We start from the raw sequence: 26,037 nt of genomic DNA on the forward strand, positions 1-26,037 counted from the left end.
GGGTGGTGCGTGGGATCTCGGCCCGGGTAAGCCCCCGTCCCTGCACCGAGTGCCGGACGCGTCCAGCCGCTGGCACAACACAACCCGCATTCATGGCTTGGCTTTACGAAGCCGGGCTTTGGACAGGAATTGGCGCACCGAGAGGCATTAGTAAGTAGACTGTGTGATGAGGATAGTGTTTTGGCCCCGAAATTAGAGAAAAACAAAATTTGATGATTGGCAAAGGATTGGCAGTAATGATTGGCAGATGATGGATAGTGATTGGCAAATTTTTGATTTGTTGAAATTTGATGTGCAAAATTGGTAGTGAGCGATGGGCCCGGTGGGTAAGGGTGGCATCCCTGCCACCCTTCCCATGTGGGGCAAAGGAGCAATAGATTATGGGGTGTATGGCAGTGAAAACTAGCCCGGGTGGGTTAGGATATTGATAGGGCCCTAGAAGATGACATTAGGTAACGTTAAGTTTAGTTAGTGACTGATACCTGTAGTGGGGACGCAGGTAGATTAGTGTGGTTGATAATGACGAGGGAGCGCAATAGTTTAAAGGGACGACTGGGAAGCGCAAGTTTCAGAGGGGAGTAGTTAGATGAGATGATGCCGTGTGTTTGAGAATTGACCAGGTGTGATTGCACAGGTGTGCAACTGGACAGGTGTGTGGAGCAGTGTGTGAGTAGTGAGTGTGTGGATCAGCGCGAATGCGCTTGGGGAGAGAAGGGTGCAGATGGCACCAGGTGTGAGAGCACAGGTGTGCAAGTACAGGTGTGTGGAATACATGGAGTAAGTGGTACGGAGTGGTGTGCATGGTGCGAAGGTGTGAATGGGGGAAGAGTGGACCCCTTTCACGAGTACCCGGGGCGGGTAGTGTAAGTGTTAGGTAGAGGGTATAGGTAAATTGTGGTTGGATATTGGCATTTGTGGTGCGATTGCAGAATGGTATTGTGGATGGGTGCATTAGTGTTGTGGAAATGGCTGGGCGTGTAGCCTGTTAGTGTGTGTAGTTGGTTGGGCACTCCACCACTGTGAGGATGTCGGCCAGGTGAGGCCGCAGGTGGGCTCTGGGAGCCGTTAGTGTCAGTGGGTGCCTGAGGATCCCGGGTGTGGATCGGGTAGCCCAGTGCCAGAGAGGGCACCGAGTGGGGAGAGCGCCAGAGGGCCTTCCCCAGGTAGTTAGGTTAGGGTAAGGAGCAGGTAAGCTCGGAGGCAACTGCAGTGGTGGAGGTGTGCAGGTGGGTAGACCCGCTGGGAGAGGTACACGCCACAGCCCAGAAATTGTGCGAGGGCACCGGGAGATGAATCGGGGGAGTGAGACCCCAAATTGAAAAGCACCACAGTTGGGTCAATGGGAATTGGTTTTTAGAACCCATAGTGTAAGAGGGCCAATGGATTGGCAGGGAAAGACCCCGGGTAATGTAAAGTTGTTAAAGTCATTTAGGAAATAGTTAGGATTGATGAACCTGTCGCACCATACGCAGCCACTTACCTGTGGTGATGATGATGACTCCACACCTGTGTTTTCTTTGTTCTGTGTGCAGGAAATGAGAATTGCAGTGAGGATTTGTGAGACGCATCACGACGTGGATGAGACATTGGGGTGATTCCATCTCTCCCTCCTTAGGAGGGACTGATGATGAATTGGTGATGGCAAATTATGATGTTGAGTTGGAGATGGCAAATTTTGATGAGAGTTGAAAATGGCAAATTTGATTGGTTAGGAGGGAGAGAAGACTAATTTGGTTTATGGGAGGAACGGGGAAGACAGTAGGGACGTTTGTTGATTTGTAAAGTAGATGTTTATGGGTAGTGTTGTGTTTTGTGGATACAGTAAGGGGTAAGGGAGGGGCCATGTAGGTTACCTGGTGGGGGGGGGGGCGTACGGTAGGAACGTACCTGTCTCACCTGGTTCCCATGTGCCCCCAGTGTGCATTACCTTACATTGCGTGCACTTTTGCGCCCTTACCACCTTACTCACTTGTCTGCTTCTTTTGTCTCCCACCTCCGAGGATCTGGCTTTGGGGCAGAGAGAGAGGAGAGAGAGGTGCTGGCTCCGCAGTTGTGGGCCTGCACTTTCGCTGCTTGCTGCCTGGATCGATACACCATATGGACCGCAATTTTGGTGGCCACCCACAATGGACCGCAGTTCTTTTGCGGCCAAGCACCACCCGTGGATGGACCTATGGGTCAACGTGGCACCTATGCCATACAGGTGAACCACTTTTAGTTGGCCCCCTGATGGCCACAATAAGGAAATGGACGCAGTTGGCGCCTTTCTTTATTTTCTAAGGAAGCTAGAAGGCCAAGCACTACACGAAGGCAAGACCAGCGGCAGAACATCGGCCGGCTGCGACACCACACCATGATTATTAAACATTTTATTGGTGCACCGGATGGTGCTGACTGTGTGATGGGGTGGTGCTTTTGGTGCTTGGATGGGGTGCTCTGCACATTATTAAAGGCCGTAAGGCCACAGAGCACTCGTGGGTTGGTGTATCGATGCTGGCATGCGTGCTCTCTCTGTGCATAACATCTGCATGTGTTCCTCCAAAAACAGGTCCTGGATCGTAGTGTAAATATCAGCGTAGTCTTGTAAATAATGCTCTCTACCGGCTGTATGTTTAGTTTGCGAATTCTTTCCGCGATTCGGTTATCCTGTGGGTGTGTTTCTGTGAGGAGAAGGGTGCAACGTCGCAGGGGGACATATTTACTCATTTGTGAATATCTGTAAAACTGTCGCACTCAGGGTAGAGTTAATAGTAGAGGGAACTACATCTGAGTGCCACACTAAAATAGGTAAAAATTTATCGGGTCGGGACGCCCCGAGGGTAGAGAGGGGTGCAATGTTGCGGATATGGGATTTGGCCTCCATATCCGCTTGTAAATATTCCCCTATTTTCCCAATACTCCCCAACTATCCCCAATCCCCCATTCCCTAGTCCCATTGTCTGTAAACAACACTCTGTAGCCCCGACCTTCCCCTTTTTCCCCCCATTAAATGTCGTGCCCAGGTTCACCGCATCTCACGTAGACAACTATAGGACCTCTTGCTAGTTATTCTTAGTCTATGTCAGTTAAGGACTCGTTTCCATTAATGCTGACTCTTCGTTGCACCAGAATGTGATTGTATGGCACCAGTAGTGAGTTTAGGACCTCCCCATACCTCCTCCCATCTTCCTCATGAAACAACAACAACAACAACAACAACTACAACCACAGCGGGGGCGGCGTGGCCGCGGTGCGGGGAGTGGGCGTCCTCACTCCGGCTCGGTTAGCCGCCATGGCCCATGTGCTCCAGGTTACCTCCAGGTTACGGGGTTACCACGAAGGGGCTGGCTGTCAGCTCCTCGTCAAGGGCGGAGCCCGGTAACCCCCCCGCACCCAATAAGAAGCGGCGGGCCGATTCCATCTGGGGCGGAGCTAACGAGCCGAGGGCGTGTCACTCCCCGCCGGATATATGCAGCGACTTACCGGACGTGACGTGAGATGCGCCCCGAGCTTGAAGTGAGAAGAACCAGTCGCCACCTCCGAGCGCTGAGAGACCTCCCTGCATCTTTCGGACCGTGTGGATCCTGTCCCTGAGCCAAGAGTGCACCTTGAGCCATCGACTACCTGCCCTTCCTTGCCATCAATCCCGGTGTGAGTCAGTCTTGTCCCGTTTATCTGTCGTCTGTCGGGGCTACTATAAGACCGTATTTAAGTGCCTACCTTTCTATGCTGTCTCTCTTGTCCTTGTAATCTAACGTTCCGTAATATTATAACCTCCTCCGGAGGTCTTGAGAACTGTACCCCTGGTGTCGTGTCATTTAATCCAGCCGTTGTGTCCTTTCCTCAATTGATTTAGCATAGCGCGACTCGGCCAACGTTCGAGTATAATCGGGTAAACTGTGCAGACGCGGTCATACCAAACCGCTCGGTAAACCAACATCCACAACCGCGTCTGTAACAATATCATAGGGTTCAAATGCAGAATGATTGCATGAACTTGGGAAAGAACTTTCAAGCCCTATGGGATAAATTGGGTGTTACAAGCGATGGAGTTTCAAAATTTAGCATGATTGAAGGAATTTTACAGTCTTATTTCAGGAGTTTTACGAAATTTAAATTGCCAAGAGATTTTGGGTACTATTAAAAGAAAAAATGATGAGATATTTTTCCCAATGAACTTTAATATCTGCCATCCATTTTTGCTGTCTCACGAATGAAGGATGAGTTGCCTTTAGTGGTTGCAAAGAAAATTTGTGGAGACCAGGCAAAATGGGGAAATATGTCAGATATGACCCTAGGACAGGACGGTGATTCATCAATTGACATGAGGTACGAACCAGAGGTGACGACCGATGAGATTCGATCTCAGTCAATGGATGGACCTGTCCTGACATCATTGGGGAAAGGGCTTATGCAAGGAGTCATCCAAAATGATTAATTTGATTTATTGATGAATATTGATGAATTAATTGAAATTGAATAATTGATTGAATTGTTGATTGATTGAATCTAATTGATTGAATTTAATTGAATAAATTTAACTGAATAAATTGAACTGAATAAATTGAATTGAATATATTGATTGTTTGATTGATGAAAATGCGGTCTCAAGAAAGAAGCTTTGATATCTTTGTGAGATATTATCAATGTGAAGACAACCTTGGAAAATTGAGCAAGGTGGTGAGTTTATATACAGATATATATGTGCGGTTACCATTGTGTGATTTCCCCGTCAACAGAGCGGACACCTGAGGATTCACCCATTTCATACTGACCCTCTGGCTCATCTGCAAATACTGATCTGTGAGATTGGATTGTGCAAAAGCCACAGGTGAGGGAGATTCTCTGGAAATCACCATTTGAACAGGTGGAGAGATCCTTCCTGGAGGTACGAGTGAAGCTTTAGAGGAACAAACTACAACACATCCAACGCTACTTTGATAAAAGGCAGAATGGGAAATGGAGCCTGCAAGAATACACAAGGACAACCAGAGATTCCACAAAAAGGTACTTGTACACATCATATGTACGACCGTTATGGTGCCGAAGCTATAAGGCAGGTCGAAAATTGGTATTTGTGGACAAAGGGACATGATGAGGAGTTTCCAAGAGATGGTACATTTGAGCGAAGTCGATTGGAAAGATTGGAACAAAGATTGAAAGCCAGGAAGAGACAGAATCTAACGGTAGACTGGCTTGCATTCCATCTTTGGGATGGTGAATCCAGACAACGGGAACAGCAAGAACGGATAATGGATCTAGAACTTAAAATAAAAAGGATACAGGATACAGTGGAGGAGACAAATGCACAACTGCCCTCGAAATTAGGAATGAAAGTGACAGTTGTCCCATCTGATTTCCAGTTGTCTCCCCAAAAAGGACGGTACAGAGAATTTTTTCGTGTTTCAGGAGATAACGAGAGATTGCAGTGGCAACTCAGGGATGTAGAGATGCAGCCCAGCAATACAAGTGCACAGGTGCACAGCCCAGGCAACGACAGAAACCGGTGTTTCAAGTGTGGACGGATGGGACATTGGAAAAGAGGATGTCCGTATACCAAAAGGAAGACAAGTTAATAGGGTAAACCAAGATCAAGGGTACCAGTGCTGACCGATACCTCAGACAATGATTAGGCCTTCATTGCGACAAATCCCAAATGACGATTGGCCTCAACAAATTAGATTACTGGACAAACATGAATAACTGTCGATGATTCTTGGGTCTGAAAAGTTTTCGGAGCAAGAATTATTCATTTTTTCTTTTGCTTGTAAGCAAATTAGTAATTAATTGATCAAATGCCGAAATTGGATCTTTTATGTTGGGCACACAATTTTAAATTTACAAAGTTGGATCAATTGCTTTGCAAATTTTTGAAACCAAGTGACAAGAGTCACATGATGATCAGGTGGGAATTTCGGACTAGTGTTCCGCATGATTGATAGGTCAGTGGTCGACTGACATGCAAATGGGTGTGTAGTCAAATTTGGATAAATTATGGTGGGAACTGAAAGGGTAATTTCAATGTGACATCATAGGGGTTTTCTAAAAAAAAAAAAAAAAACTTTTTGGTCCATTTGCGTATTAGCATTTATAAAATTGAAGGACAAATTTTATGAAAATGAAATAAAACTGACACCCAACTTGATCTGTAAATAATGGTTCCAACGCAAACAAATATGCATAATGCATGCGTGTGTGTGTGTTTTGTGTATCAATGTTTGTGTTTGTTGTTTTTGTTTTTGTGTATCAATCTTACAAGATTGTTGACACCGACAGTGTGCCTTGTCTGAAAAAAAAAATAATAAAAAATAGATAGTTCCATGGGGATGGGATCGCATATCGAGAGAATTCGTAAAATAAAAAAAAATAGAAATATAATTTGGTTATGAAAATTATCACTTTTGTCAAGGGAGATGGAGAATAAAGATTTGATTTGCTGAGTTATGAGCAGCTATTCATTAATAGTTAAAATTGGGAGTAATCTTGGGATTCCATTGTGATCGAATTTATATGAGAATCAAAGCTATTTATGGATATGAGCTTCATAAAAATGTGGGAGTACAAAATTAGCCAAATTTTGGAGAGGTCTTACACTGACTTCCCAGAGTACTCTGCTCATGGATTTTTATATATATAAACTTGAATTTTATCAGCATATAAATTGTGCTGCATGTATGGATGTGTTTTAGGCATAGATGATATGGGAAAATAGTAAAGAAAATTTTGCTGGTTTGAACTATTATGAGTTTTTCAGTTCTGGAGTTCAAACAAAGTCACTGGTTAACAGATGAGAAAGGATAGTAAATAAATTATTCGATGCTGGGTAAATTAAGTACGATATTACTAAGACTTATGAGAGCTATTGTTCTTCGTTACAGCAGTGGAAAATTATTGGAAAAAATTAGATCCAACATCATGAATCTATAAAAGAATGTGATAGGGATAATATCCTCAATTTGTACTAATTATTTGATTGTGGGTAAAGGAATTAATTTATCATAGTGGATTGTTAACAGCAGCCTGAAAATGTCCTGAGAGTGTGCATCCATGTAATCAGAAATCCCAGATTTGTTTTTACAAACAACATTTTGGTAGAGGTCTTGTGTGGACGAACACTTCCTTGGTAGATAAAAAAAAACGGTACTGCATGCTGGCAGCCACTTTTGCGGCCAGTTAGGCCAAACAAATTGAGAGGAAAATGTAGTTAAATACGTAAGTTACACATGGCTATTTGAAAAAAGGAAATTTGTTGAGATGGGAAACATTTTTCGAAGGTTTATTAAAGTGTTATAATATGACATGTGGCAAGGCAAACTATTGGATGGGAAAATTAGATCTGGCTATAGAATAAATTTATTGACCCCTTGAAGTTAATTCTTCGAATCATTGTTTCACTGGCATTTTTGTTCAAATTGGAAATAGTTTGGTAGAGCTTTGGTTAAAACCTTTGGTTGCGGTATCTTGGAACGAAATGACAAACCATAGGATATTGATAAGAATAGGAAAAAATATGGACCCAAAATAGAAAGTTGGATTCATGCCCCTCATTGCAAACAAGCACATGGGGCTAAGGTGGACGATCCCACAGAAAATGAGGCTGCACCTAGCAGCCCAGCAGAACATTCAGTGGCAGATAAATGATAGTCGTGATTTACAGTCATTTGAATTACATTTTAACACCCCTTGCATTGATAAACATTACATTTTCAACATGTGATATTCCTACTTGGGATAGTGACATTTATTTGCCTACATGACATACAATTACCTGCTGATATTAATACAACATGAGTGAAAAATGTATCACAACTACACTCATGATCAGGGGATTGAGTTCAACCCTGGGAGATAGGGGGATCAGGGTAAGACAAATAATCTGATTTATGTTACATATTAAGGGATTTTCTTTATTTACCTTTTAGGAAGCTTGTTAGTTTGGTATATAATGTTGAATGTCATCAACATATAATTATGTCATAGGTATGAATATATACAAGGAGTAGCAGACTTGTTTGTTGGTTTAGTAGTTATATTGGCAATTGTTTTAGTGGTGGCTTGCTTGAAAGCCTTAGTGACGGTGTGTTTGAATAAGGTAACCAACAACACGATGATAACGCATGAAGTGACAAATGAGGAAAGAAATGTGGAACCAGAAAAGGAAGACTTTTATGGCGACATAATTACTGAGATTAAAAGATTAAATCAAGTGATGTTGCAAATGAATACAGTAGAATTAAGATAATGGCATAACGACAATGTTATGAGTTGTGTCAATTACAATATCAGTGAACTCATATCACCACGAGTGACACACTGTTAGGAAAAAAAAAAGAGGGAAAAGGATAAAAGTGGAGAGGAATTATGGTAATAATACATTATGCTTAATTTGTTGGTTTGGGAAAATTGTTGTTGGGAATTAGGTATTCCCGTTTGTGATTGTAATCATATACAATTTCTTTTCTTAGAGTAGTGCTAAAATACCTGCATGAGTTAATTTTTGAACTATATTAACCTGAAAGCAATTGTGGATGCTATTCTTAGTTTAGTAATAAAATACATACCTGATTGAATATTATTTGTGTGACGCATATAAATGAATATAACTTTTTGTGTTAAGGAAAAACAACAAATTGTTGAATGTGAAACTGTCGGAAGATATACATGATTATGCTGATTTCATGGTAAGATGTACCCTATCTGATTCAGTGTGTGCGGAAAGCAGATTCAGATGTGACTGAGCATAAGGATAAGACGAGATCACATTTTGAAGGGAGTGCTAACGGAATTGGGAAGAAGTTCGAGAAAGAAAATTTGTGGCTAAAAATGAAGTTAATCATGGCATACACCCTCTTTCTCAAAGAATGATGAAGACATTCTCCCGTGTAACTTGGAGATGAATGCTTACCTTCACCAAGGAAATTTATGTGACCATTTGCCTGGATCACACTGCAACATATGAAAGAAAGGCGATCACTTACTCTTGTTCGAAGGCTTCGAACATTCATCACATCAGAAGTTGCAGGACAACGACATTTTACCCGCAACCTCTGTGAAATGCGGGGACATATGTTATTACTTCACCAACTTCCGGGGAGCCAGCATGGAGCTGCAAACCAATGGCTGTGCCTTTTCACAACAGCTGTACGCGATTCTGCGGGCCACTCCTGGTATGGACCATGGATGACCTGAACACCATGGTCCCAACATCATTGTGGATGCATCCGGCATCCCTGTTCCACATCTTGCTGGCCAATCAACGTCACACCAATACTTGCTGCCCACTCACAATGAGGGAGGAGGCAAGTCGACTACAACTGGGTGAAGGCCTTGTTCAGGAATTACAATGGTTTACAGAAAAAAGTGGCAAGAATGCTACAAGGAGAGCAGGGTCAGTCTATGACTCCGCAATGTTACCACAACAGCGAAATCCTACACGAAGTAGTGCAGGAGCTATGAAGACATTAGGAGAAAATGTTTCATACCTGGATTCAAACACAAGTGATCAGCCCTTCCTTTCAAACAAAGTCAACATTTGTGTGGAGGCAAACGTTTTTGCCAGATGGTGCAGATGCTTTACAAAACTTGAAAATGAAGTGAAATTGTTGTATCTTGGTGATGGTGAAGTGTTGTTTTGAAAATATATTTGTGATGCAAATGCAATAGATTGAACAATATGGAAGGAGTCAATGACCAACGAAATGTTTTGTGATTCTTGCAGGATGACGGTGTATGCCTAAGGGAATTTGATTACCAAAGTTATGATTATTTACTTATACTTGTAATGATGTTTACTTGCAGTGATTGATTATTTACTTATACTTGTAATGATGTTTACTTGTAGTGATTGACTGTTTACTTATATTGATGTTTAGATTAATGGTTAATATAAACAAAAACAAAAAGATGAGGGAATTGTGGAAGTGTAACTCAGTGTAACTTATTGATTGGCACTGGTAACTCATTGATTAAAGACTGGTAACGATTTCGTAAATGGATGCCAAGAATGTGCACGAACATGGTAATCTCTTGTCCACCTGGTCACAGCCCCAGGCTGGAGCACCCCCCTATCGTTAGGTAAACGGAACTCGCAGCAGGAGGGGAGCGAGCTGATGCCAGGACTCAGTGCATGCATGACCTCGGGGCATTAGCGGAGAAAGGATTAGCGCGCCAAGGCCCATAAAAACCAGAGCAAACGATGAGTCAGGAGACTTGTGACCAGAAGCTCTGACCTACGGAACGGAACGGAACCCTGTGAGCAGCGCTGAGAGAGAGCACTCATACTCAGAACCTCTGCCCGACGGGAATGGCGGAGGAACATCGGCCGAACGAGAAGGACCATGCGGATAGAGTTAACCTGGTCCATTGAGTTAAACGGTATTATTTACCAATGGAATAAAGTGAATAACCAGTTAATAAACCAGACCTTTTGTAGAACCTGTGTCCGGTCATTGGAGTCTTGAGTCTCACCGCACCATTTCCCCTACAGCAGGAAAGTTGCAAGGAAAAGTCGGAAAGAGTTAAGAAAAGAAAGAACAAGAAAATTCCACACTGGAACTGCTCGCTGTCTGCAAACTGCTTGAACTCTTGTTGAGACTAATCAGTTGCAACGACAATGGACAAACGTTGCCATGGAGAAAGAAGCACAACATGACGCATTTTCCTGACCTATTCAATTCGACTTGTGTTCCATTTATCTCTTTATTTCTCTTTATTTTTCTCTTTATCAAATCTCTTCATTTGATAAATATCTTACTGATTGATAATGAATATTTTGTTTTTTGCAACTTGTGTGCTGTGTTTTGCAAGATCATTGCATGTTGCCATAGCGATGCTCATGTCACAACCGACATCACGTGTTACGAGCAACGGCACCCGCCCTATTGGCGGGGCTTCAATTGGGAGGCCCAAATGAAAAGGCAAAATCTCAGAAATTGAAGGTTTTAAAAATTATTTTAAACGATTCATATAAACATCCGTTGAATCATATCACACGCAAATCATCAAAATCGAAACAGTATCTTTAGAATTTCAACAAAAGCCACATCACTGTTCATATCGGTAAATAGGCTATTATTCCATCGTGTTTCAAATCGTGATCAACACATTATGATCGTGATCTTGAATCGTGATCGATAATCGTGTTCACAATCGCTCTGTCGTATGTACTCCCGATACGTGTAACTGTAACTGCACCAAATCAACAGTTAAAAGGATTTTGAGCTGATAGCTGTTACGGGCTTGACAAGATCGATGGAGACAGCGATCTGTTAGCGTCTACACCGCCCAAATAGCTATGTGGAATTCTCTCATGTAGAGATGAAACGTTACGGCTGTTACGGCTTTGGCAAGATCGATGGAGACAGCTTTTATTGTACTTTTAATGAAGGACACTGTCTCAAGCCCCAGTCCCCATCACGGATGGGGCTCAGCGGTTTACCCGAGCCTGACGGCGAAGGGCAAGGCATACGCTGGCCCGTCCAGTAGAGCGCGGGTGCGGCCCCGGATATCGAAGGGCATTAAACGTTCATTAAACGTTCATTAAAGGATTATGAAACGAAAAACATTACGAAATTACATTCACACCGTCACGTCAAACACTAGCGTGAACACATACATCGTCACAACATCGTCACAATGGACGTCATGCGAATGTGAATGTTATGCGGGAGTCCAAACCTGAGATTGCTGGAAATTAAAGCTGAAATTGAGAAAACTAAATAGCCTAATTTACTCGTGGAGATCCCAGGATTATCCACACAAAATATCGTTTCGATCAGTTGAGCCGTTTATGCGGTACCTTCGAACAGACGGACAGACATTTGGTGAATTATAGTAAGATTGTTTGTGCTATTTTTATATTTGTTAAACTAGTACACCAAGAGTGTGTTCAGTTGCCAAGTTTCTTTAATGACGCTCGACAAGTGGCTTAAGTACTCAAGCAAGTACTCCATTTGAAATGGTTCATAAGGAACGGCTGGCTTGACAAGTGATAGCTAGCTTATTACCTCCGCCATCTGTGATGAACGGAGGTTATGTTTTCACCCCTCTCGGTCTCTTTGTTTGTTTGTGTGAAGGATATCTCAGAGTTATGCACGGATTCGGACGACATATGCTGTCAATGTTGGATGTTTGGATTGAAAAAGATGATTTCCAATCTCATTTCCTTTCACAACACTCGGAACCAGTGTGTGTCCACCCTCGGGAAAGCCAGGAAGCACTAACTCTCTACTCTCAAGACTGAACTCTCAAATCTGAACTCTCAAGCCTGTATCCCTCCTCCAAATCCTGGTGGCGTCTGGTCAAATCTGTTTCGGGTGTTTGTTCCCACTCCATCCCCTCCCTTACCTCAAACGGCTACACAGTTGACACCGCACGTGCAAAAGCTGAATGGCTCAACTCTGTGTTTGCCTCAAAATATTGTGTCCCAAATTCAGCTTTCTCTGTACCCACCTTACCCAGTCGAACCCAACTGCTCCTGGACTCTGTGTCCTTCTTTCCTGCCAAGGTGGAGAAGCTTCTGTCAAACCTCGACTCTGATTCTGCAAATGGACCAGACGGCATCAGCCCACGGGTCATAAAATCCTGCTCTGCCGCTCTATCTCACCCTCTCTCTGTGCTTTTCACCCTCTCTTTTGCTCAAGGTCATTTGCCAGCATCTTCGAAATCAGCCAACATCACCGCTTCACACAAAAAATGTGCAAAAACAGATCCGAGCAACTACAGACCAATCAGCCTGCTCCCAATAATCAGCAAGGGCATGGAATCAATCATCGCTTCGGATATCAAATCCTTCCTCTTCTCCAATGGCTTGATCTCTGATCATCAATTTGGATTCAGACCAGGTCACTCTACTCTGGGCTTGCTGCTTCTGCTGTCTCAACAATGGATGGAGGTCCTCAATGCCAAACAGGAAATCAGAGCTGTCTCTCTTGACATACATGTATCTCGTGCCTTCGATGCGGTCTGGCACCCAACCCTGCTCACCAAACTCTCCTCCTACGCCCCTATGGTATCCATGGAAACCTCCACTCATGGCTTGCCGACTTCTTCTCTGGTCGTGGTCAACATGTGGTTCTGAATGGATTTCTCTCATCTCCCCCTTCCTGTTCAGGCTGGAGTTCCGCAAGGTAGTGTTCTGGGCCCTGTGCTTTTTCTGGTCTTCATTAATGTTTTGTCTGACTCGCTGGAAAGAGTTGTTGTTCGTTGTTAGGATTAGATTAGATAAAGAAAGATCGTTTATCATCTGTCGGATTTCCATCTGATGCTGACACCTTGAAACGCATTTTGGAGTTATTTACTTGTCCAAACGCATACCTTTGACCTGTCCAGTCCTGGGTTTGACTCCTGACAGCGGATTGATGATTCCAAATGGGACATTTCGTCAGAAAGTGCACCGTCCCGAAATTGGACGTGAAGCCGGCTGTCCCATCAACTTGAATCAATTGGTACACACGATGTCCTTCTCAAGGGAGAAAGACCAATTCACAATTGCACCATTTCAATTGGGTCTACAGCAGAAACATCGCAATTTACCACAAATACGACAGTCCGAGCATGTCATCTTCTTTACAATACCGTCTTTACAATACCTAGCATGTCAATATACCGTCTTTACAATACCGTCTTTACAATACCTAGCATGTCATCTTCTTCTTTGCAATACCGTCTTTACAATACCTAGCATGTCAATATACCGTCTTTACAACACCGTCTTTACAATAACTAGCATGTCAATATACCGTCTTTGCAATACCTAGCATGTCAATATACCGTCTTTACAATACCGGCTTGAACAATACCTAGCATGTCAATATACCGTCTTTACAAGACCGTCTTTACAATACCGAGCATGTCAATATACCGTCTTTACAATACCTAGCATGTCATCTTCTTCTTTACAATACCGTCTTTACAATACCTAGCATGTCAATATACCGTCTTTACAATACCTAGCATGTCAATATACCGTCTTTAAAATACCTAGCATGTCATCTTCTTCTTTACAATACCGTCTTTAAAATACCTAGCATGTCAATATACCGTCTTTACAATACCTAGCATGTCATCTTCTTCTTTACAATACCGGCTTTACAACACCTGGCATGTCAATATACCGTCTTTTGAATACCTAGCATGTCATCTTCTTCTTTACAATACCGTCTTTACAATACCTAGCATGTCAATATACCGTCTTTACAATACCTAGCATGTCATCTTATTCTTTCCGATACCGTCGATGGTTACCTGAAAAAGATTGTTGTTTGTCCTGTTGTCCTCGTGATGAATCTTATGCATGGAAGATGAATCCAATGTGTCCATGGCCGCATCAAAAGGAGTCTGAACATCCTTTTTCTCAAGAGATTCAGCACTTCTCACGCGCCACCCCTCAGCTGTTTTACTCGTCTTTAGGATCAAATCCTGGGGTCCATTTTTCAATTGTGGATCGTGCTTCAGGTGAGATATGGCATTCCAGATGATTTCCTGCAGGTCCACGTCCAGTGTCACTATCATTGGTGAGACATCCGTGAGGTCCTCGTTCGTGGGATAATATCCGCTTCCACCATCGCAGTCCTTGACCGTAGGTCGAGAAACGGGTGCTGAGTTGACACGGATGGGCACGGACAGCAGGACGACGATGAGCGTTACGCTCCAAACAAACATGGGTTTGAGTCCGAGCATCATTTGCGCAAAAACTCCACCAAGCCCGGAGCAGGAAAGTCGCAAGGAAAAGTCGGAAAGAGTTAAGAAAAGAAAGAACAAGAAAATTCCACACTGGAACTGCTCGCTGTCTGCAAACTGCTTGAACGCTTGTTGAGACTAATCAGTTGCAACGACAATGGACAAACGTTGCCATGGAGAAAGAAGCACAACATGACGCATTTTCCTGATCCATTCAATTCGACTTGTGATCCATTTATCTCTTTATTTCTCTTTATTTTTCTCTTTATCAAATCTCTTCATTTGTTTAATATCTTACTGATTGATAATGCATATTTTTGTTTTTTGCAACTTGTGTGCTGTGTTTTGCAAGATCATTGCATGTTGCCATAGCAATGCTCGTGTCACAACCGACATCACGTGTTACCAGCAACGGCACCCGCCCTATGGGCGGGGCTTCAATTGGGAGGCCCAAATGAAAAGGCAAAATATCAGAAATTGAAGGTTTTTTATTATTGTAAACGATTCATATAAACATCCGTTGAATCATATCACACGCAAATCATCAAAATCGAAACAGTATCTTTAGAATTTCAATAAAAGCCACATCACTGTTCATATCGGTAAATATTCTTCCATCGTGTTTCAAATCGTGATCGACGCACGATGATCGTGATGATCGTGATCTTGAATCATGATCGATAATCGTGTTCACAATCGCTATGTCGTATGTACTCCCGATACGTGCAACTGCACCAAATCAACAGTTAAAAGGATTTTGAGCCAAAAGCTGTTACGGCCTTGACAAGATCGATGGAGACAGCTATCTGTTAGCATCTACACCGCCCAAATAGCTATGTGGAATTCTCTCATGTAGAGATGAAACGTTACGGCTGTTTCGGCTTTGGCAAGATCGATGGAGACAGCTTTTATTATACTTTTAATGAAGGACACTGTCTCAAGCCCCAGTCCCCATCACGGATGGGGCTCAGCGGTTTACCCGAGCCTGACGGCGAAGGGCAAGGCACACGCTGGCCCGTCCACTGTAGCGCGCGTGCGGCCCCGGATATCGAAGGGCATTAAACGTTCATTAAACATTAAACGTTCATTAAACGTTCATGAAAGGATTACGAAACGAAAAACATTACGAAATTACGTTCACTCCGTCACGTCAAACACTACCGTGAACACATACATCGTCACAACATCGTCACAATGGACGTCATGCGAATGTGAATGTTATGCGGGAGTCCAAACCTGAGATTGCTGAAGGTTAAAGCTGAAATTGGGAAAACTAAATAGCCTAATTTACTCGTGGAGATCCCAGGATTATCCACACAAAATATCGTTTAGATCAGTTGAGCCGTTTTTGCGGTACCTTCGAACAGACGGACAGACATTTGGTGAATTATAGTAAGATTGTTTGTGCTATTTTTATATTTGTTAAACTAGTACACCAAGAGTGTGTTCAGTTGCCAAGTTTCTTTAATGGCGCTCGACAAGTGCCTTAAGTACTCAAGCAAGCACTCCATTTGAAATGGTTCATAAGGAACGGCTGGCTTGTCAAGTGATAGCTAGCTTATTCCCTCCGCCATCTGTGATGAACGGAGGTTATGTTTTCACCCCTCTCGGTCTCTTTGTTTGTTTGTGTGAAGGATATCTCAGAGTTATGCACGGATTCGGACGACATTTGCTATCAATGTTGGATGTTTTGATTGAAAAAGATGATTTCCAATCTCATTTCCTTTCACAATGCTCGGAACCAGTGTGTGTCCACCCTCGGGAAAGCCAGGAAGCACTCCCTCTCTTCTCTCAAATCTGAACTCTCAAGCCTGTCTCCCTCCTCCAAATCCTGGTGGCGTCTGGTCAAATCTGTTTCTGGTGTTTGTTCCCACTCCATCCCCTCCATTACCTCAAACGGCTACACCGTTGACACCACACGTGCAAAAGCTGAATGGCTCAACTCTGTGTTTGCCTCAAAATCTTGTGTCCCAAGTTCAGCTTTCTCTGTACCCACCTTACCCAGTCGAACCCAACTGCTCCTGGACTCTGTGTCCTTCTTTCCTGCCAAGGTGGAGAAGCTTCTGTCAAACCTCGACTCTGATTCTGCAAATGGACCAGACGGCATCAGCCCACGGGTCATAAAATCCTGCTCTGCCGCTCTATCTCACCCTCTCTCTGTGCTTTTCACCCTCTCTTTTGCTCAAGGTCATTTGCCAGCATCTTCGAAATCAGCCAACATCACCGCTTTACACAAAAAATGTGCAAAAACAGATCCTAGCAACTACAGACCAATCAGCCTGCTCCCAATAATCAGCAAGGGCATGGAATCAATCATCGCTTCGGATATCAAATCCTTCCTCTTCTCCAATGGCTTGATCTCTGATCATCAATTTGGATTCAGACTAGGTCACTCTACTCTGGGCATGCTGCTTCTGCTGTCTCAACAATGGATGAAGGTCCTCAATGCCAAACAGGAAATCAGAGCTGTCTCTCTTGACATACATGTATCTCGTGCCTTCGATGCGGTCTGGCACCCCACGCTGCTCACCAAACTCTCCTCCTATGCCCCTATGGTATCCATGGAAACCTCCACTCATGGCTTGCCGACTTCTTCTCTGGTCGTAGTCAACATGTGGTTCTGAATGGGTTTCTCTCATCTCCCCCTTCCTGTTCAGGCTGGAGTTCCGCAAGGTAGTGTTCTGGGCCCTGTGCTTTTTCTGGTCTTCATTAATGTTTTGTCTGACTCGCTGGAAAGAGTTGTTGTTAGTTGTTAGGATTAGATTTGATAAAGAAAGATCGTTTATCATCTTTCGGATTTCCGTCTGATGCTGACACCTTGAAACGCATTTTGGAGTTATTTACTTGTCCAAACGCATACCTTTGACCTTTCCAGTCCTGGGTTTGACTCCCGACAGCGGATTGATGATTCCAAATGGGACATTTCGTCAGAAAGTGCACCGTCCCGAAATTGGACGTGAAGCCGGCTGTCCCATCAACTTGAATCAATTGGTACACACGATGTCCTTCTCAAGGGAGAAAGACCAATTCACAATTGCACCATTTCAATTGGGTCTACAGCAGAAACATCGCAATTTACCACAAATACGACAGTCCGAGCATGTCATCTTCTTTACAATACCGTCTTTACAATACCTAGCATGTCAATATACCGTCTTTACAATACCGTCTTTACAATACCTAGCATGTCATCTTCTTCTTTGCAATACCGTCTTTACAATACCTAGCATGTCAATATACCGTCTTTACAACACCGTCTTTACAATAACTAGCATGTCAATATACCGTCTTTGCAATACCTAGCATGTCAATATACCGTCTTTACAATACCGGCTTGAACAATACCTAGCATGTCAATATACCGTCTTTACAAGACCGTCTTTACAATACCGAGCATGTCAATATACCGTCTTTACAATACCTAGCATGTCATCTTCTTCTTTACAATACCGTCTTTACAATACCTAGCATGTCAATATACCGTCTTTACAATACCTAGCATGTCAATATACCGTCTTTAAAATACCTAGCATGTCATCTTCTTCTTTACAATACCGTCTTTAAAATACCTAGCATGTCAATATACCGTCTTTACAATACCTAGCATGTCATCTTCTTCTTTACAATACCGTCTTTAAAATACCTAGCATGTCAATATACCGTCTTTACAATACCTAGCATGTCATCTTCTTCTTTACAATACCGGCTTTACAACACCTGGCATGTCAATATACCGTCTTTTGAATACCTAGCATGTCATCTTCTTCTTTACAATACCGTCTTTACAATACCTAGCATGTCAATATACCGTCTTTACAATACCTAGCATGTCATCTTATTCTTTCCGATACCGTCGATGGTTACCTGAAAAAGATTGTTGTATGTCCTGTTGTCCTCGTGATGAATCGTATGCTTGGAAGATGAATCCAATGTGTCCATGGCCGCATCAAAAGGAGTCTGAACATCCTTTTTCTCAAACGCATTTTGGAGTTATTTACTTGTCCAAACGCATACCTTTGACCTTTCCAGTTGTAGAAGAATTTGTAGCTGAGAGACTCACAGGACTCCAATGACCGGACACAGGTTTACAAAAGGTCTGGTTTATTAACTGGTTATTCACTTCATTCCATTTACCAAATAATACCGCATAATATAATGGATCAGGTTAACTCTTTTCGCATGGTCCTTCTCGTTCGGCTGATGTTCCTCTGCCACTCCCGTTGGTCAGAGCTTCTGGTAGCAAGTTCTTTCGACTCCACGTTTGCTCTCGTTTATATGGACAAACTGGACTTAATCCCCTCTCCGCTAATGCCCCGAGGTCATGCATGTACCAAGTCCTGGTATCAGCTCGCTCCCCTCCTGTTGTGAGTTCCGTTTACCAAACGATAGGGGGGTGCTTCAGCCAGGGGCTGTGACCAGGTGGACAAGAGATTATCATGTTCGGGTGCATTCCTGACACTCATTTACAAACTCGTCTTTCACAGAGTTTGCATGTAAAATGTATCTGCTTCGTTACCAGGTTAATTAATAAGTTACCAGTGCCAATTAATAAGTTACACTGAGTTACACTTCCACAATTCCCTCATCTTTTTGTTTTTGTTTATATTAACCATTAATCTAAACATCAATATAAGTAAACAATCAATCACTACAAGTAAACATCATTACAAGTATAAGTAAATAATCAGTCACTTTGGTAATCAAATTCCCTTGGGCATACACCGTCATCCTGCAAGAATCACAAAACATTTCGTTGGTCATTGACTCCTTCCATATCGTTCAATCTATTGCATTTGCATCACAAATATATTTTCAAAACAACACTTCACCATCACCAAGATACAACAATTTCACTTCATTTTCAAGTTTTATAAAGCATCTGCACCATCTGGCAATAAACGTTTGCCTCCACACAAATGTTGACTTTGTTTGAAAGGAAGGGCTGATCACTTGTGTTTGAATCCTGGTATGAAACATTTTCTCCTAATGTCTTCATAGCTCCTGCACTACTTCGTGTAGGATTTCGCTGTTGTGGTAACATTTCGGAGTCATAGCTTGCCACTTTTTGCTGTAAACCATAGTAATTCCTGAACAAGGCCTTCACCCAGTTGTAGTCGACTTGCCTCCTCCCTCATTGTGAGTGGGCAGCAAGTATTGGTGTGACGTTGATTGGCCAGCAAGATGTGGAACAGGGATGCCGGATGCATCCACAATGATGTTGGGACCATGGTGTTCAGGTCATTCATGGTCCTTACCAGGAGCAACCAGCAGAATCGTGCACAGCTGTTGTGACAAGGGCACAGCCGTTTTTTGCAGCCCCATGCTGGTTCCCCGGACGTTGGTGAAGTAATAACATATGTCCCCGCATTTCACAGAGGTTGCAGGTAAAATGTCGTTGTCCTGCAACTTCTTATGTGGTGAATGTTCGAAGCCTTCGAACAAGAGTAAGTGATCGCCTTTCTTTCATATGTTGCAGTGTGATCCAGGCAAATGGTCACATAAATTTCCTTGATGAAGGTAAGCATTCATCTCCAAGTTACACGGGAGAATGTCTTCATCATTCTTTGAGAAAGAGGGTGTATGCCACGATTAACTTCATTTTTTAGCCACAAATTTTCTTTCTCGAACTTCTTCCCAATTCCGTTAGCAATCCCTCCAAAATGTGATCTCGTCTTATCCTTATGCTCAGTCACATCTGAATCTGCTTTCCGCACACACTGAATCAGATAGGGTACATCTTACCATGAAATCAGCATAATCATGTATATCTTCCGACAGTTTCACATTCAACAATTTGTTGTTTTTTCCTTAACACAAAAGTTATATTCATTTATATGCGTCACACAAATAATATTCCAAATAATAATCACACAAATTTATATGCGTCACACAAATAACACAAGTATTATTACCATAATTCCTCTCCACTTTTTCTTTTCCCTCTTTTTCCTAACAGTGTGTCACTCGTGGTGATATGAGTTCACTGATATTGTAATTGACACAACTCATAACATTGTCGTTATGCCATTATCTTAATTCTACTGTTTCATTTGCAACATCACTTGATTTAATCTTTTAATCTCAGTATTTATTCATATCATCATAACAATCTTTCTATTTTAGGTCCATATTTGTTTCTATTCTTATCAACCTCCTACGGTTTATCAATTTGTTCCAAAACACTGCAACCAAAGGTTTTAACCAAAGCTCTACCAAACTATTTCCAATTTGAACTCAACATGCTAATTAAACAACAATTCAAAGAATTAACTTCAATGGGTCAACAAAACTCATTTTATAAACAGATCTAATTTTCCCATCCAATATTTTCCTTGCCAAATGTCATATTGCAACACTTTAATAAACCTTTGAAAAATGTCTCCCAAATCAATAAATTCCCTTTTTACTTCCCAAATACTCATCTGTAAATTACATATTCAATTACAGTTTTTTTCCTATTTGTTCGGCCTAAATGGCCACTGAAGTGGCTGCCAACATGCAGTACCGTTTTTATCTACCAAGCAAGTATTCGTCCACATAAGATCTCTACCAAAATGTTGTTTGTAAAAAACAAATCTGGGATTTCTGATTACATGGATGCACACTCTCAGGACATTTCAGGCTGCTTGTTAACAATCCACTACGATTAATTAATTCCTTTACCCACAATCAAATAATTAGTACAAATTGAGGATATTATCCCTATCACATTCATTTATAGATTCATTATGTTGGATCTAAATTTTCTCCCACTGCTGCAAGGAAGAACAATAGCTCTAATAAGTCTTTGTAATATCTCACTTCATTTACCCAGCATCGAAGAATTTATTTACTATCCATTCCCATCTGTTAACCAGTGACTTTGTTTGAACTCCAAAACTTAATTTGATGAATCCCATGTGTATGGTACCACTTATTGAAACCCCTACTTTTGTAGAAAATATCCAAGTAAGTGTTTTTTTTGTTTGTTTGTTTTTTACACCCCCTTAACTGTTGCTCATCCATTTCTATGCACCCAGTGAGTACTACTGACACCAGTATGCCAATATAGGTGTGCGAGATTAACAAATATGTTGCAGGTACACGTAACAGCGCGTTCTGAGTATAAATAACGTAACAGCGCGTTCATGTCTGCCCCTTGGTTTAAGATGCACAATGCATTCCGTTTTAAAACTCACAATAGTTCCAATCAGCAAGATTTTCTTTACTATTTTCCCATATCATCTATGCCTAATACACATCCATACATGCAGCACAATTTATATGCTGATAAAATTCAAGTTTATATATATATATATAAATCCATGAGCAGAGTATTCTGGGAAGTCAGTGTAAGACCTCTCCCAAATTTGGATAATTTTGTACTCCCTCATTTCCTTTTATGAAGCTCATATCCATAAATAGCTGTTATTCTCATATAAATTCTATCAAAAATGGAATCCCCAAATTACTCACAATTTTACTATTTAATTAATGGCTGCTCATAACCCAGCACATCAAATCTTTATATTCCATCTCCCTTGAAAAAAGAGATAATGTTCATAATCAAATTTTATTTCTATTTTATTTTACGGATTCTCTGCATATTCAATCCCATCCACATAAAACTATCCATTTCCAGACAGGCACACTGTCGGTGTCAACAATCTTGTAAGATTGATACACTAAACAATAAAAAAAAACACTAACATTGACACACAAAAAATACACACACACATGCATTATGCGTATTTGTTTGCGTTGGAACTATTATTTACAGATCAAAATGGGTGTCAATTTTATTTCAATTTCATAAAATTTGTCCTTCAATTTTTTATAAATGCTAATACACAAATGGACCAAAAAGTTTATTCTTAGAAAACCCCTATGATGTCACATTGAAATTTCAGTTTCAGTTTTCAGTCATTTTCAAATGATCCAAATTTGACTACACACCCATTTACATGTCAGTCGACCACTGACTTATCAATCGTGTGGAACAATAGTCCGAAATTCCCACCTGATCATCACGTGACCCTTGTCCCTTGGTTTAAAATTTGCAAAGCAATTGTTCCAACTTTGTAAATTTAAAATTGTGTGCCCAACATAAAAGATCCAATTTCGGCATTTGATCAATTAATTATCAATTTGCTTACAAGCAAAAGAAAAAATGAATAATTCTTGCTCCGAAAACTTTTCAGACCCAAGAATCATCGACAGTTATTCATGTTTGTCCAGTAATCTAATTTGTTGAGGCCAATCGTCATTTGGGATTTGTCGCAATGAAGACCTAATCATTGTCTGAGGTATCGGTCAGCACTGGTACCCTTGATCTTGGTTTCTTTGTCCTTGGTTTCTTTGTCCTTGGTTTCTTTGTCCTTGGTTTCCCTGTCGAAATTGTCTTCTGCTCAGATATGGGCATCTCCTTATCCAGTGTCCCATCTCTCCACAGTTGAAGCACCGGCTTCTGTCGTTACCTGCTCTGTCCACCTGTGCATTTGTATTGCTGGGCTGCATCTCTACATCCCTGAGTTGCCACTGCAATCTCTCGTTGTCTCCTGAAACATGAAAAAATTCTCTGTACCGTCCTTTTTGGGGAGACAACTGGAAATCAGATGGGACAACCGTCACTTTCATTCCTAATTTCGAGGGCAGTTGTGCATTTGTCTCCTCCACTGTATCCTGTATCCTTTTTATTTTAAGTTCTAGATCCGTTATCCGTTCTTGCTGTTCCCGTTGTCTGGATTCACCATCCCAAAGATGGAATGCAAGCCAGTCTACTGTTAGATTCTGTCTCTTCCTGGCTTTCAATCTTTGTTCCAATCTTTCCAATCGACTTCGCTCAAATGTACCATCTCTTGGAAACTCCTCATCATGTCCCTTTGTCCACAAATACCAATTCTCGACCTGCCTTATAGCTTCTGCACCATAACGGTCGTACATATGATGTGTACAAGTACCTTTTTGTGGAATCTCTGGTTGTCCTTGTGTATTCTTGCAGGCTCCATTTCCCATTCTGCCTTTTATCAAAGTAGCGTTGGATGTGTTGTAGTTTGTTCCTCTAAAGCTTCACTCGTACCTCCAGGAAGGGTCTCTCCACCTGTTCACACGGTGATTTCCAGAGAATCTCCCTCAGCCGTGGCTTTTGCACAATCCAATCTCACAGATCAGTATTTGCAGATGAGCCGGAGGGTCAGTATGAAATGGATGAATCCTCAGGTGTCCGCTCTGTTGACGGGGAAATCACACAATGGTAACCGCACATATATATCTGTATATAAACTCACCACCTTGCTCAATTTTCCCAGGTTGTCTCCACATTGTTATTATCTCGCAAAGATATCAAAGCTTCTTTCTTGAGACCGCATTTTCATCAATCAAACAATCAATATATTCAATTCAATTTATTCAGTTAAATTTATTCAATTAAATTCAATCAATTAGATTCAATCAATTAACAATTCAATCAATTATTCAATTTCAATTAATTCATCAATATTCATCAATAAATCAAATTAATCATTTTGGATGACTCCTTGCATAAGCCCTTTCCCCAATGATGTCAGGACAGGTCCATCCATTGACGTCACCTCTGGTTCGTACCTCATGTTAATTGATGAATCGCCGTCCTGTCCTCGGGTCATATCTGACATATTTCCCCATTTTGCCTGGTCTCCACAAATTTTCTTTGCAACCACTAAAGGCAACTCATCCTTCATTCGTGAGACAGCCAAAATGGATGGCAGATATTAAAGTTCTTTGGGAAAAATATCTCATCATTTTCTTTTAATAGTACCCAAATCTCTTGGCAATATAAATTTCGTAAAACTCCTGAAATGGGACTGTCAAATTCCTTCAATCATGCTAAATTTTGAAACTCCATCGCTTGTAATACCCAATTTATCCCATAGGGCTTGAAAGTTCTTTCCCAAGTTCATGCAGCATTCTGCATTTGAACCCTATGATATCATTCATAATAATCATCATGATTTTATAGTCATGGTCCTATCATAATCATCTATTTAAACGAACATTTCCTTTATCACCACAGCTATGTGGTATAATCAACAATAGAATAAAACTGTACATAGCAACAGGCTACCTCATGGCCACTTAGTATACCTATTGACAATAAGTCATAACAATATCGAATAATCATTGAACAATTCAAAAATCGCTTCCACTGCTCTAGCCGCAGCATTCGTTATTTTGTTTGCTCATTCACTCTTCCTGATTCGTCATCAAGGATCTCCATCATCACACAGCGTACTTAATTCCGCATTTTAATGAGAGTTCAACAGGAATTTACGACTCAAAGGAAAAAGAACGAGCAGACCTTTTGCAGGATGATCGTTACAAAAATCGTTACATATATTAAAGTATTTATAATGTCGACAAATCATATCTTAATTCTTACAAGATTTTTTTTTTTTTTTGGTTCTTTGAATAAATCACAGCACCGGGAGAACCAGCTCCAAAAAATGGATCTTTGTGTTTATTCAGCACCCTAGTAATTGGCTCTTTGTGTACTAATTACACAGCACCCAGGCCCCGCTCATATGGATCTTTGTGCAGCGCTACACAGCACCTGAGCAAAAGGGGTTTCATCTACATTTTCCCTATCCGGTGTACCATCCGTGATATTTGTTTGCTCATTCACTCTTCCTGATTCGTCATCAAGGATCTCCATCATCACACAGCGTACTTAATTCCGCATTTTAATGAGAGTTCAACAGGAATTTACGACTCAAAGGAAAAAGAACGAGCAGACATTTTGCAGGACGATAACTGGAATTAGTCGTGAAAATATATCCAAATACACAAAAATACACACCCACACAAATAACCAACATTTATTCCGTTTAACAGAACAAACATTTCCTCTATCATGACATGCATGTCTTCAAAATTATATGACCAAGAGAAAAAGTAAAATTAATTAAAAACTGCGAGCAGTGATAATCCGGGGACCATACCGCTCCATCCTGATTGGACGAGTGCGTGCTAGAGTCGTTAACAGCGACAGTCCAGATCCGAGTGTTCAAAATTTCAACTCAATCGATCGAAAAATGAACGCAGGGATGCATTTTAAAGGTGCAGTGGCACTAACTGAGTTGCCACGAATATGGCCACGAAATTGCCAATATGGCCATCACAAAATATTTTCCCTAATCAATTGGCTCATAGCATAACCAATCTGTACGTATTTCATCCGAAGATGTATCTCTGAGGACTTTTAATTAAATAAGTCATTTATAAATCAACGAGTTAATTTATTAAATGATTAATCAATAAATCAATATTTTCCTTGACAGCCACATCACTTGGTCAGTGTCATGTCCAAATATCAGCTTCCTTACTCAAAAGGTGCCTGAGTTAATGTAATGTAATTACTGTAAT

The sequence above is a fragment of the Myxine glutinosa genome, chromosome 2 (genome assembly GCF_964187855.1).
Source record: "Myxine glutinosa chromosome 2, kmMyxGlut1.1, whole genome shotgun sequence".
Classification (NCBI taxonomy): Eukaryota; Metazoa; Chordata; class Myxini; order Myxiniformes; family Myxinidae; genus Myxine; species Myxine glutinosa.